The sequence below is a fragment of the Salvelinus fontinalis genome, chromosome 38 (assembly GCF_029448725.1).
Source record: "Salvelinus fontinalis isolate EN_2023a chromosome 38, ASM2944872v1, whole genome shotgun sequence".
NCBI lineage: Eukaryota > Metazoa > Chordata > Actinopteri > Salmoniformes > Salmonidae > Salvelinus > Salvelinus fontinalis.
The window spans coordinates 19,575,687-19,586,677 of record NC_074702.1 but is presented as its reverse complement, the minus strand read 5'-3'; the positions used below and the strand labels follow the sequence as shown (position 1 = coordinate 19,586,677).

Genomic DNA, 10,991 nt, shown 5'->3' with positions numbered 1-10,991 from the left:
CTGCCAGGAATCCCATAAAGGCCTTCATTTAGAGGTAGCTTTTTAGTTTTTTGAAGGTGTTTCTGGAGAACACAGAAAGTGCTAATGGTGTAATCGGCCTAAGGCGGCTCATGGTATTGTTCCAGAAGGGCTTTAAAAACTATTTTGAATACCTGACGACAGCGAGACTGGTTTAAAATGTTGTGGTCCGTGAATCCTGTCGTGATGTTCGTGAAAGGTGATGAATCTCCTGAAGTGTGTTGTGATATGATCCTATCTTTCAGAAATACAATGCCGACTTCGACCTGTCTGCCAAAGAGGGAGCAGACGCTCTGGCCTTCGTCTCACTCCTGGAGGAAAAACTGATGCCAGCTCTGGTGAGGATCACTGTTACTCAAAGAGAACAAGACAGATAGGGAGGGGGCTGAAGGGAATGAGAAAGCGTGCGTATGTGGGGAGAATGAGTGAGGAGGTTGTAGAAGACATTTCTGCAAGAATGAGATGACGTGGAAGATGTCACTAGTTGTGCACTAGTGACTGGGTTGTGCCACATCACTCCGATTATGGCAAAAAGTTATTAGAATTTGCTTAATTTATTTTATTTTGTCACATAACTCTCTGTCTCGCTAGAAAGATTGTAGGTAATTATACCTGGTGCTTCATTGTGTCCTATAAAAAATACTTCAAACGTTGTTTCCTGTGCCAGCAGAACCGTGTCAACATGGAACAACATGTGGCTTCCTGCAGCACTTTGAAGTGAGATAAACAGCCACTGTGCTCTCAATACCAAAATGTCTATCTCAACTGCTGTATTTTGTGTCTGTTTGAAATAATTTGAATATCCTAAGGATTCTAATTCATAGTAACTACAATGTCATTACCTCTAGCTTGTGGAAGCCCTTTTGCATCTCTTTCACACTTTTGTGCTTCTCTCTCTTTCTGGTCTAGGTCTATGCTCAGTGGATTGACCCTAAGAACTATGTGGATGTGACTCGGCGATGGCACGCGAAGCACGCCCCATTCCCCCTGAACTTCTTCCTGCCCGGCAGCATTCAGCGCCAGCAGCTGGAGAGGCTGAGGCTGGTCAGGGGAGATGAAGAGTTGACAGCATTGGAGGAATTGGAGAAGGAGGTGAGTGGAGGGGGAGATGGAAGATGTAAGGTAGGTACACCCAAGGAAACTGTTGTTTTAATAGTCTTTCTTATCTTTCCAAATTACATTTTATTATGGTGCCCTTTGCAGCCAGTCTAGTATGGGGGGGCATACTGTATTGGTACCATTTCATTTATATTGTTTATACAGAATTCTTAATGTAAAAAATAACATTGGGATGATTACAAATGTAAAAAATGTAAAAAAATTGAATGAAGGAAAAACCTTATCTACATATATTATTGAGGACGCATCACTCTGCAAAAATCTCACCTGACACCAAAATATGCGGTTGGCACTCATGCAGTTATGCATCGAGGAAAGAATCCATGCTGAAACACCTGTGCACAGTAAAAAGCAATAAACAATTTTCTAAATTAAAAAATAGGTTCAAGACTATTTCCTGAGTGCCAACCACATGTTTTGGTTTTGAGTTCTTGTCCAGTGTGGTCTTGTACAACACGCATTTAAATATACCACTGCCGTTAGCAAGTTAGACTACTACTTTTCATTAAAAACACCTAAAAATGGCCATAACATTCCAAGTGTGTGAATTGGGATAGGCTATCAACAAACAAAAAAAATGATGTGTGAATAGGGCCATTTGGGGGTGTTAGCTGTGATTAAACCGTGCTGAGAGAGGTGTGAACATTGGACTTGCCTCCATAGCTGAGCTGACGCATGCTTCAGAAATCATTGCTCCCTGTGATGATGTAATGGTTTATAGGGTTGCCATGGGAACTTGACTTGTTTCCCAAAGCGCTGGTCCAGGGCAAAGCCTTACCTAAATACACGGCTCTGGTCCAGGGTACCTTTTTTTCAGTCTTGTAATGGCTAAAGAATTGAAATGGTTAAAGACCTCCCCCTAAAAAAAAAAACACCATTCTGCAATAACTGTAATTTTTATTCAGACATTTGGAACAACACAAATAAATAATCATAACATTTAAAACTATATGAATATATATATACAAAAATAAGACTCCTAAATATCAAAAAGAAGTAACAAAGACAAATAGAAACAAATTGTAGTATTTAAATACAAATAAAAAAGAGAATTTAATTATTACCCTATTACCCTATTGCTAACAAAAAACACAGAAATAAAACCAAATTGCACAAATCCTAGATCATACAAATAGAATTATACACTTATGAAGAAGAGAAGCTGATTATTACACTAATGCACTTCAAACAAGAAACACACAAACTAAATTGCACAACTAAATGCATTACTAATTGCATTAGTACTGTACAAAGTTAGAGGTGCATTATTTGATAGATTGCCCCGCTCCCCCTACCTCGGGCTTCCAGTGGGGAAACCTGAGGTTAACCTACCCCCGTCCCCTCCCCATCTGGTACTTCTGTGTGTGAGACCTTCCCAGGCAGTAAGTAGCCTGCCTAGCTCACAAACTAGAATCAGGGCGCCCACTCCGACAAGGTTAATTGACCCACAGTGCCACACGGTGACATGATATCATTTACGTGAATTGCAAATGAGCGATTAGAAAACCAATTGCGCAAATGTCACCATTCGGAATTTTTAATTGTTTTAATTTATTTTATTTTTTTCCGGGTGCCCTATGCCACCCCAGGCAAGATGCCGCCCTGGGCGGCTGCCTATGCCTCAATCCGTCACTGGTTCTTAAGCACGATGCAACATGGAGTGCCTGGACACAGCCCTTAGCTGTGGTATATTGGCCATGTATCACAAACCCCCGAGGTGCCTTATTGCTATTATAAACTGGTTCCCAACGTAATTAGAGCAGTAAAAATACATGTTTTGTCATACCCATGGTATACGGTCTGATATACAACAGCTGTCAGCCAATCAGCATTCAGGACTTGAACCACCCTGTTTATAATAAGGAATATATCATGATTCAAAATGATTTGGGAATTTGGCCTGATGTCGGTTTGTCAACACCTTTCTCTCTCCAGCTGTACCGCAATGCTATGGAGTATATGAACCTTATCTCGCAGAGGCTGGGCTCAAACAAGTTCTTCTTCGGAGACTCGTAAGTCCACACAGAGAAGTTCTAACTCGACATTAAACTGGGAATTCAGCACCTCAACTTAATTCACTTGCATGGCATCCCTATGCATCTCTAACTACATGACACTGTTCCCTCCAGACCTTCATCTCTGGACGCTTTTGTATTTCGCTACTTGGTGCCCATCCTGAAGATGAAACTGCCCAATGGAAGACTCCAGCAGCACCTCAAGTCACTGGACAACTGAGCCACTTCTGCTCCAACATCCTGGCGCTCTACTTCCCCAGTGAGGGATGAGGTGTAGGACCACATAACATACTGTACATGCAGTATGATATTGTCTTCAATGATATCTATTATATAACTTGCTATTGTTGTTTAACTTTTGAATTATGTCTCACACTTTTTCTTGTTTATCTTTTGTGCAGAAGGTTTTAGTTGCAAGATGTCCTCCCAGCCTGAAGGGGGTGACGCTGATAACGAGCCTGGTAAGAGGCGCAAGCAGCTGCTGCTGTCAGTCCTGGTGGCCCTGGGCGCCATGTTGAACTACACCCTCCTCACCTGCATTGTGGCTATTCAACACGTCCAGCAGGAGGCACTAGACCACCGTTCCCCAGGTCTCAGGTCACTCTCCTCCAACGAGGAGGAGGATGAGGAGGGCTGAGGATGGTGAGGAGGAGACGGCTGCAATTCAAAACTGATCTCCTGTGTCTATTCCTAATTCTTCGTTGACGCTCCCTCAGCAGTCTGGAATGACTGGAAAGGTGTTAACCAATATGGCAGAAACTCCAGTTCGCCTTCTAGACTAGGTGGAAGGTTTACTCAACTGCTGATGCCTCACCATCCTTCAGATCCTGGAGTCAATACGAAGAAGGGGCAAGGGGGTGGTGTTTGATTGGGCCAAAGCAGTAGAGTATGATGAAGAGGAGGAACACTGTGGAAATATGCATTAAGATGCTTCAAAACTCACCAAGAGTGCTTCGATGTTTTACTTGGAAAATGTTTGGATGTTTTCTCTGCTTTATTTTGACTCTGTCATTGCACGATAATCATAGATCCAAATCATGACATTGCTTTGCTTTTCTCAATTTCCTTTTGCTTTATCTTATCCAAATGATAATACTTTTATGTGTTAAGTTGTATTATTGGGGGAACAAATCCCAGGCAGCATTCATGAAAATGTAATTGTTACTGGATTCTTAGTAGCATTAGCACATTCTTTCTGAACACTTGCCAAAATAACCACCATCTAAGTCTCTAGATGTTTCAAATAATAATAATTTCAACAGAGGAAATGAAGGGGTGACTTCTTGGTTTATGTCCTTTTCATATTATTGCTTGTCAGGCTGAGAACTCTTTTATACTTTTTCACCTACCATGGTATTGAGGGCCTGAAGTTTGGGGCATTTTAAATGTTTCAGGGCCGCTTTAAAATCTTTTGGAAATTGCCCTCCCAGTGAAATTTGCGATCAAACAACATGTGCATAATGTGTGCTATAGTGAAGACTGCTGGCCCTATTCCTGCATTGCAGCAAGTCAAAGCATCATTCAATAAAAGAAACAGGGAAGTTCAATAAATCACTTTAATGTTCCAATACATCTGCTCGCTGTGTAAAGGCTTCCCCTGCTTTAGAATGATAGGCTACTGTTGATCTCCAGCCATACAGGGTTACATTATTGTCTAATTCAGAGTTGCAAGAAGCTCTTTGACTTTGTATTTTTTCAATTTCTTAAAGGTAGCCTGTTGGAGAGAAATCATTTATGGTATTTAAATTTGTAATGCAATTGTTAACAGAGTTAACCTTATTCAATCTTGGTTTGATGGCAGAACTAATGTTACACACAGGTTGCCATACACCTTAACCCTAAACATTTCTTGCCTAAACTTAATCCAAGCCTCTGAACCTGCCTAACCTTAACCAATTAGGATTACTTGCCTAAACTTAACCAAACACATTTGTTTCTGCCCTCGAGGCGAAGCTGCCCTCAGGACCAGATACAATAAATATATGTCAAAATGAGGATGTGGGGTGTAAAGATGAGGATGGACCCATATTGAGGGGACACTCAAATTACACTGAACAAAAGATTTCTAAGATTTTACTGAGTTACAGTTCATATAAGGAACTCAGTATGTTGAAATAAATTCAGTAGGCCCTAATCAATGGATTTCACATGACTGGGAATACAGATATGCATCTGTTGGTCACAGATACCTTAAAAAAAAGATAGGAGTGTGGATCAAAAAACCAGTCAGTACCTGGTGTGACCACCATTTGCCTCATGCAGCGCAACACATCTCCTTCGCATAGAGTTGATCAGGATGTTGATTGTGTCCTGTGGAATGTTGTCCCACTCCTCTTTAATGGCTGTGCGAAGTTGCTAGATATTGGCGGGAACTGGAACACTCTTGTCATACACGTTGATCCAGAGCATCCCAAACGTGCTCAATGGGTGACATGTCTGGTGAGTATGCAGGTCATGGAAGAAATGGGACATTTTCAGCTTCCAGGAATGGTGTACAGATCCTTGCGACATGTACTGCCATCGATAAAATGCAAGTGTGTTTGTTGTATGTAGTTTATGCCTGCCCATGACATAACCCCACCGCCACCATGGGGCACTGTTCACAATGTTGACATCAGTAAACCGCTCACCCACACGACACCATACACGCTGTCTGCTATCTGCCCGCTACAGTTGAAACCGGGATTCATCCTTGAAGAGCACACTTCTCCAGCAAGCTAGTGGCCATCGAATGTGAGCATTTGCCAGCTGAAGTCAGTTTTGACGCCAAACGGCAGTCAGGTCACCCTGGTGAGGATGACAAACATGCAGATAGATGAGCTTCCCTTAGACGGTTTCTGCCAAATTCTCTAAAATGACATTGGCTTATGGTAGAGAAATTAACATTAAATTCTCTGTCAAAAATTCTGGTGGACATTCCTGCAGTCAGCATGCCAATTGCATGCTCCTTCAAAACTTGAGACATTTGTGGAATTGTGACGTAACAAAACTGCACATTTTAGAGTGGCCTTTTATTGCCCCCAGCACAAGGTGCACATGTGTCATGATCATGCTGTTAAATCAGCCTCCTGATATGCCACACCTGTCAGGCAGATGGATTATCTTGACAAAGGAGAAATGCTCACTAGCAGGGATGTAAATACATTTGTGCACAAAATACGCATTTTCTGTGTATGAAACATTTCTGGGATCTGGTTGGTGTTCGAATCTCATCACAGACAATATTAGCATTTTAGCAACTTTTCAACTACTTACGACTTTTTAGCTACTTTGCAACTACTTAGCATATTTGTTAACCCTTCCCCTAACCAACATCTGCTGTTGACCCCAGCGGCAAGGAGTCCCGCATTGGCTCATGTTGACGCAGGGTTTTTGTTTTGTTTAGTGGCGTGGCGTGGCATGCGCGTCTCTTTCCGCATCGGTATATTTGAGATCCACCCGTTTCTCCCCCCTTAAGCGTTTTGGAACAATCACAGAGCTACACCCCGATTAAAAGAAACTCCCTCTGCTTTCAATGAAATCTCTAGGGGCTGAGTTTAATGACCTTGAAAAATGATCTGGGAAAGAATTATTATTTTAAGAGCAGGGAAAAAACGCAACACTGCATGTGCGCAATCTGCAACAATGAACAGAGGTCAGAAATTCGGCTGGATTTAGTTTGGTAAATAGTGCTATAACGGTGAATCATAACATATTCAACTCGACCAGGATAAGACTCAATACATTCACTCATATTTTCCTCTCAGGAAAACCCATATGAAAAAACAGACACTGGAATCCAAAACCATACACAGTACAGGCTTGTTGGAAAGGTGTCAATCCAGAAATGTGGCAACAATGAGTGGGTCTATATTTTGCATAGGCCTATCCAGCTGTCATCATGGTCCAATAAAGAAAATGTATGAGAAATATATTTTCTCCATCACATGCTGTTAAACCCAAGTTGCCCCGGCAACTCATGAGTAATCAAACAAAAACATTTCACAAGCTGAGGGATAGGAAAAGAAGGAGGAGGGCTGGAGACTTGAGGAGAGAAGTTTTATGCATGTAGAAGATTTACTCATGTAGCCTTTTCATGAGAAAGCGAAATGGCCATTTTACAAAGATTCAAAATATTTGTTGAATGTAGTCATTTCTGTAGCCTTCTGTTAACACTGGTGTTAAAAAAAGATATGTGTGCTTTGTACACATGCAGTAATACACTTGGTATTGACATGCTCTCGAGTGCACATTTATACTGGGAAAAAATAGAAATGCAACGATTTCAAAGATTTGACAGAGTTACAGTTCATATAAAGAAAAAAGTCAATTTAAATAAATTCATTAGGCCCTAATCTATGGATTTCACATGACTGGGAATACAGATATGCATCTGTTGGTCACAGATACCTTAAAAAACAGGTAGGAGTGTGGATCAGAAAACCAGTCAATATCTGGCGTGACCACCATTTGCCTCATGCATCACGACACATCTCCTTCACATTGATCAGGCTGTTGATTGTGGCCTGTGGAATGTTATCCCAGTTGCTGGATATTGGCGGGAACTTGAACACGCTGTCATACACGTCAATCCAGAGCATCCCAAACATGCTCAGTGGGTGACATTTCTGGTGAGTAGGCAGGCCATGAAAGAACTGGGACATTTTCAGTTTACAGGAATTGTGTACACATCCTTGTGACATGGGGCAGTGCATTATCATGCTAAAACGTGAAGTAATGGCGGAGGATGAATTGTACGACAATGGGCCTCGGGCTCTCATCACAGTGTCTATGTGCATTCATATTGCCATCGATAAAATGCAATTGTGTTCCTTGTCCGTAGCTTATGCCTGCTTATACCATAACCCCACCAACATCATGGGGCACTCTGTTCACAACGTCAGCAAACCGCTCGCCAACACAAAGCCATACACGTGGTCTGCGGTTGTGAGGCCATTTGGACGTACTGCCAAATTCTCTAAAATTACATTGGAGGTGGCTTATGGTAGAGAAATTAACATTCAGTTATCTGGCAACAGCTCTGGTGAACATTCCTGTAGTCATCATTCCAATTGCACGATCCCTCAAAATTTGAGACATTTGTGGCGATGTCTTGTGAGACAAAACGGCACCTTTTATTGTCCCCAGCACAAGGTACACCTGTGTACTGATCATGTTGTTTAATCAGCTTCTTGATATGCCACACCTGTCAAGTGAATGGATTATCTTGGCAAAGGAGAAATGCTCACTAACAGGGATGTAAGCAAATGTGCTCAAAACATTTGAGAGAAATACACTTTTTTGTGTGCATGGTACATTCATGGGATCTTTTATTTCAGCTCATGAAACATGGGACCAACACTTGACATGTTATGTTTATATTTTTGTTCAGTTTAGTTACAAAGGTTTTGTGCTACTTTCAATAACAACGTGAATTTATTTAACTGTTATTTCAATTATTAACCATGTTTGCATCCACAGTTTCTATGCAAGTAAAGTTATACTATAAAAAAATCATAACAGCTGTGATGGAAACGGGAAGTTTCAGTATAATTTTATAAATGCCAACAGATAATTTCTTCATTAGACATGGTGGGATTTTTTTGTGTCTGTAAAATTAATAATGCAAGAAATTGTGGTGGAAACACATTTTTGGGCAAATATTGATTTAATAACAATTATTTTGAAGTAAACTTGGAGTCACGCTTTGATATGGTGTGTGGTCCTCCCACTAAGGACTTGCGAAACCATGCAGTTTATTAGGTAGGCTACAGATGAAATAAGTTATGATGAACTTCACAGGGTGATGAAAGTGTGTGGTGATCTTGATACTCATTTTCAAGAAATGTCAAGGGTCTTATTCTGGTGACATGATGATCAAAGCTTGACTGCCGTTAGAGAAATAAAAATATTCTCGCTGTTATCCATAATAATCTCATGTATTTGTATTTGTATTTATTGGATCCCCTTGGCAGCAGCTACTCTTCCTGGGGTCCAGCAAAATTAAAGCAGTTATACAATTTTAAAAACATGACAATACATTCGCAGATTTCACAACACACTGTATGCCCTCAGGCCCCTAGTCCGCCACTACCACATAACTACAATACAAAATCTATGTGTACGTGTGTGTTTAGTGCGTATGTTATTGTGTGTGTATATGCATGTGTCTCTGCCTATGTTTGTGTTGCTTCACAGTCCCCCTTGTTCCATAAGGTGTATTTTATTTATTTTTTTGTATCACATTTTACTGATGGATCAGTTACTTGATGTGGAATAGAGTTCCATGTAGTCATGGCTCTATGTAGTACTGTGCACCTCCCAAAGTCTGTTCTGGACTTGGGGACTGTGAAGAGACCTCATGTGGCATGTCTTGTGGGGTATGCATGGATGTCCAAGCTGTGCGCCAGTTGTTGAAACATATCAATACCTCTCACAAATACAAGTAGTGATGAAGTCAATCTTTCCTCCACATTCAGCCAGGATAGATTGACATGTCTATGATTAATGTTAGCTCTCTGTATGCATCCTAGGGCCAGCCGTGCTGCCCTGTTCTGAGCCAATTGCAATTTTCCTAAGTCCTTTTTTGTGGCACCTGACCACTCAACTGAACAGTAGTTCAGGTATGACAAAACTAGGGCCTGTAGGACCTGCCTTGTTGATAGTGCTGTTAAGAAGGCAGAGCTTTATTATGGACAGACTTCTCCCCATCTTAGCTATTGTTGTATCAATATGTTTTGACCATGACAGTTTACAATCCGGTGTTACTCCAAGCAGTTTAGTCACCTCAACTTGCTGAATTTCCACACTATTTATTACAAGATTTAGTTGAGGTTTAGGGTTTAGTGAATGATTTGTCCCAAATACAATGCTTTTAGTTTTAGAAATATTTAGGACTAACTTATTCCTTGCCACCCAGTCTGAAGCTAACTGCAGCTCTTTTGTTAAGTGTTGCAGTCATTTCAGTTGCTGTAGTAGCTGACGTGTATAGTGTTGAGTCATCCATATACATAAACACACTGGCTTTTCTCAAAGCCACTGGCATGTCGTTAGTAAAGATTGAAAAAAGTAAGGGGCCTAGACAGCTGCCCTGGGGAAATCCTGATTCTACCTGGATTATGTTGGACAGGCTTCCATTAAAGAAAACCCTATGTGTTCTGTTAGACAGGTAACTCTTTATCCACAATATAACAAGGTGTGTAAAGCAGTAACACATACGTTTTTCCAGTGGCAGACTATGATCGATAATCCCAAAAGCCGCACTGAAGTCTAACAAAACAGCCCCCACAATCTTTTCATCATCAATTTCTCTCAGCCAATCATCAGTCATTTGTGCAAGTGCTGTGCTTGTTGAATGTCCTTCCCTATAAGCGTGCTGAAAGTCTGTTGTCAATTTGTTTACTGTAAAATAACATTGTATCTTGTCAAACATGATTTTTCCCAAAAGTTTCCAAAGGGTTGGTAACAGGTTGATTGGTTGGCTATTTGAGCCAGTAAAGGGGGCTTTACTATTATTAGATAGCAGAATGCCTTTTGCTTCCCTCCAGGCCTGGGGGCACACACTTTCTAGTAGGATTAATTAGAAAATATGTCAAATAGGAGTGGCAATATCATCCTCTATTATCCTCAGTAATTTTCCATCCAAGTTGTCAGACCCCGGTGGTTTGTCATTGTTGATAAACAAAAATAATTTAATCACCTCTTCCACAATTTCTTTAAGGAATTCAAAATTACAATGCTTGTCTTTCATCATTTGGTCAGATATACTTGGATGTGTAGTGTCAGCGTTTGTTGCTGGCATGTCATGCCAAAGTTTGCTAATCATGCCAATGAAAAAATCATTAAAGTAGTTGGCAATAT

At 40.9% G+C, this 10,991-nt stretch overlaps 1 long non-coding RNA gene across 2 annotated transcripts; it reads left to right on the top strand.

Annotated features, from left to right (window-relative positions):
• The first annotated feature begins 971 nt into the window (after positions 1 to 971).
• Positions 972 to 4,420, top strand: LOC129837585 (uncharacterized). Of its 2 annotated transcripts, none has more exons than XR_008756730.1 (4): positions 972 to 1,110; positions 3,073 to 3,149; positions 3,267 to 3,411; positions 3,554 to 4,420. It is a non-coding gene; the product is annotated as an uncharacterized LOC129837585 (long non-coding RNA). The 2 variants fall into 2 exon arrangements; XR_008756729.1 differs by having other exon boundaries at positions 3,267 to 3,423.
• The last annotated feature ends 6,571 nt before the right edge of the window (positions 4,421 to 10,991 follow it).